The following is a 4,621-nucleotide window of genomic DNA, read 5'->3' on the forward strand; positions in this document are numbered from 1 at the left end:
ACGTCAACCAAGGTAACATTGCATGTAAAGTTGTCATTTAAATATGTGGGTACTTTTTGTCAAAGTTTCTGAAATTTAACATTAGCTTGTCCGGAAAAATGAAATTTGATGATAAAAAAACAAAGCAGATGTCAATAAAACCGATCGCCCATGAGTTCCGTGCAAATTTAAATGCCCATGCGTTCCCCAATTTCTTGCCATATGAAAATCCACCCAGATCGGATAACATTCACTCGTTATTGAATTGCTACCACATGCCAAGACTGACAAGAAATCAGCGACACCAAGCCCTTGGACGATCGCAAGCTAGACAAACCGCCCGGCAAGTAGCCAATGCATTTCAAGCAACGGTGCCAGACCACCAACGGTACATATGACCGACCACAAAGTGGAAGACAAAGGGTCACCACCCGACGTCAGGATCGTCAGATTTTGCGACAGCATCTTCAAAATCGCTTTGTTACTGCTGCGGAAACAGCTCGACAGAACATGGGGACACACCAGCGACACATTAGTGCGGACAGCGTGCGTCGACGATTGACGAGCAGACACATCCACTGTCACAGGCCCCACCGATGACCCATTCTGACACCTCGTCATCGCCGGGACCGTCTTCAGTGAGCAACACAGCACCAGCATTGGGGCCACTTACAGTGGAGAAGAGTCCTCTTCTCAGACGAGAGCCGTTACTGTATCTCAGCAGATGGCTGAGAGAGAGTTTGGCGACGCCGTGGGGAACGTTATTCGGATACTTGTGTTGCTGAGAGAGACTCTTGTGGTGGTCCGATCATCATTGTGTGGGGTGGAATTGGTCTTACACAGAGGGTGTGCCCTGTGGTCTTCTAGAACATCAGTCCAGGGAGAGGCAATGGTGTCACAGCAGCTCGGTACATTGATCAAGCCTTGAGACCACACGCCATACCACATTTGGCACATCGCCGCAACCACGAATTTCAGCATGATAACGCCCGTGCCCACACTGCGAGAGCAACAAGAGACTCTCAGCAGAATGGCATCAGAACCATGCAGTGGCCTGCCCTCAGTCCCGATTTAAATCCCATTGAGCACCTGAGGGACGAGATACAAAGACAGCTGAATGACGTCCGACCAAGGCCGACAACTGCAGCTGAACTGCGTCAGGCGTTCCACAGAGTGTGATCTGAAGTGCCTATGGCCTTCATCAAGCGCCTCATCCATTCCACGTATCGACGTTGCACGGCGGTCATCAATGCACATGGCGGACACACGAGATACTGACTTGTGATGCCATTTTCTCAGAGACTGGTGTTGTGTTTCACGTTAAGAACATTTGATTTGATTTGAACACTTTAATTTCAACCTTGATGATCAGTTTAGCCAAGTTTCATCTTTTTAATATGTCTCAAAGTATGTTTACATTGATTGGACAAAGGTTTCTCATATATCTATCCATTACGTTTCTTTTGCGGTTCAGTACATATAAGTACCCATTGTGTATTGTAGTAGGTGTAGTCCGTTAGATGAGTTATATCAAGTCATTTCTTTTTAGCGATTATCTTGACATAGCACGTCCCGCCCACAGTGTAAACACTTAGCAGTAGCAGAAACCGCCATCTTGTTTGAACAAACGGCTGGTTGGGTTCACGTCTTTGATACACAGATTACAAATAAGAGGAACATTATTTGTACCTCGCATAAAATATTTCCAGATAAATTCAGATTCTATATATATCTTTTAAATAGATTTAAATGTTACCTGTATCCGTCGTACGTGTAAACCCGATACTTCATATATATTAAAGTAATAAATGTTACAATTATATTAAAAATATAAAGATGAACATATGTAAAACGCAGTTGACACTGAGATCGGCGGCCCAAATAATACAGCACATACACCAACGAAACAACGTGTTTTCATAATGGCCTCTCGTCGTTGCCGACAGCTCTCCTTAAAAACTAACGATGTTATATCACCCAACAATGTTCGATAAGGCCTGTGTAATGTAATCCTTATTCACGTGTACACATAGGCCTGCCTTCAGTTTGTACAATTCTGCATTAAAAAAAAACAATTTCGTATTACAAGATAAATGTCCCGTTATGACCTATTTCATCATCAAGGTACATGTAAAGTCATGGTTGTCCGCGACGAGATCCGGAAGAGACAAATACGCTGAAACGCGACTGTGTGACAAATGAGTGTTACATTAACACACCCCGACATGCCTGACATCCGGTTTGTGATACAGTGTTGGGTGTTTGTCTTGATGTTGTGTTCTTTAAACTATCTCTAAGAGGTTGTGCTCAGGCGGTGTTAATAAAACAGGTGTCGTTGGTTGAGTGAGTAAGTGAGTAAATAAGTGATACAATTTTCAGGCCATATCATAGCCGGAGAACAGACATAATTACTTTCGACAAAGTACTTAAGCTATCACCGAGAAAACAAAATCTCGAGAAGATTCTAACTCATAAGTTACAGCGGCCAGGAGGTCAGTCACAACGAATTTACCACTTGGTAGACTCTGCTTGGTAGATTGCACGAAGATGCTGAAGATTAGTAAATATCACTAATTAAATTAGTAAAATACTCTACTTCAGCCACACTGTAACATGTTTATATAAGAGTCATTTTTAGGAATTTGTTTCAGTCCTAAACGGTATGCACATTCAGTGTGTTCTATCTTAACACGTTTAGGGTCTAAAGACACGAAATGATCTATCGCCTCATAGACTTAACACCACCTAAACGCAACATCAACATGCTCCAAACATGTTATAAATTTAAATGCTTTTAAACATGTTTAGAATTTAAATACATGGTTAAAATAACATTTGAATGTGAAAGAACTACTATTTAATTTCATTTATGCCAAGAAAGAAATATTTTAACTAGCAGTTTTGATCAAAGATAAGCCGTTTTGATCTATGTATTGTGTTTCTAAAATAATGATTACTCCCTGTTGTTTTGTGCGAGCTCCAACGATGAGCGTGTGACCCGTGAATGTCAAATGTGTGAGAATTTCTGTGTATTACAAAGAGTTACCGGCTGAGCACTAATCTTCGGGTATAAAATACTGTTTTTTGTTTAATATATTATCATGTAATAAGCGCAAGGTTTTGGAAATATATCAACTTTATTGATAATTCATTTTGCATTTTTTAACCAGCGTGTAGTTCAAGTTTCGATCATCTTTGAGTGCTCAAAATATATATGTTGAAAGTATTTCTAATGACTTCAAGTATTGTTATATCGCCTAAATGGTATAAGTATTCTTTGTTGATCCAAGAAAATGTTTAGTTACCGTAAATGTGAATTTTCGAGCGAGTTGAATTTAGGGAGAAATCCTTGTTTCAAAATGTAATGTAAACTTTATTATGGTAATTTTGAGGTGAACATTATGAATGTTTGAATACATTAATTTTCAAGAACTGTAATTGATTTATTTCCTTTATTATCACTAAGGAGTATATTTATTTCATTTTTAAAATCGATTTAATGTTACGAAGGACTCGGCCAATAAAGAATTGAACACTATCTTCTCTTCATCATTTGTACCAATACATTTAAACTTGTTTGGAATTTGAACATGTTTAAAAAAGGGCATTTTCATAAGGCTGTAAGTCAAATATGGATAGGATGTATAATATATATTGAAATTAGATGTGCAAGTCAGAGTCATATATACCACCAGGACGGACAACGTCCTTGGTACAATATTAACAAAATGTACATAAACCAAACTGATTTTTACGAGGACAACTGACACATGTGACGCCAACAGTGATCAACAGTAAATAATGTCATTGTGGTTTGTCTGATTGGTTCCATGGTATCCATTTTACCTACATTTTACATATGTTCTTCCACTCATCAGTGAAGATTGATTAAGTGACTGTAATATCATCGCATTGAATAATAACTTTGATAGCTGGACAATATATAGTAGTATTAAAATTTGAGGACATGAGCTGTACAAACGATTCCAATGACGGCATTAGAGAAGGGTTTAGGTTGAATGTATTTCATTCTTAAGTTAAGTAATAGCATGGCACATAAAAAGTGATATTCATTCTCAACTAATATAATACAATAGCGAGCTCAATATCTGCACAGGCGGCTCTCCTGGTCAACATCGATAATCGGGTATATTTTACCAACTGTTTAGGCAAAGGTAGGGTCGAAGTGGGGTATTGGACTCAGGAACGCCAAGTGCCGGCCCGGCGCCCTCAGCCACCAGACTCCCCTGCTCTGCGGACACAGGGACGCACCACACCACAAACAGGTTGACCATTTCGATCGACTCTTACGACCAGCAATGGGATGCTGGGGACACATTCTACCCCGCGTCCTTACGGGGTCCATGCAATCAATGACAATGGTAGTTCCAGCGTTCCTTTGCAAAACATTTGCCATGAATTTGATTCTTGATTACCTATGCTCGTGGATGCCTCAAAGTAAACAAAACATGTGTGCTCAGTGTTATGTTGTACTTTCAGGCTCAATACAATATGGAGACACCCGTTACAGACACAGGAACACGCACACGCACACGCACATGCACGTGGACTACATGTAAAATATGTGTATGCTTTGTTACCAGCTTCATAAACATAGAGATAACACAAACTCCATTTATCA

This window comes from Haliotis cracherodii, unplaced genomic scaffold (assembly GCF_022045235.1).
Source record: "Haliotis cracherodii isolate W230 unplaced genomic scaffold, xgHalCrac1.p SCAF_8, whole genome shotgun sequence".
Classification (NCBI taxonomy): Eukaryota; Metazoa; Mollusca; class Gastropoda; order Lepetellida; family Haliotidae; genus Haliotis; species Haliotis cracherodii.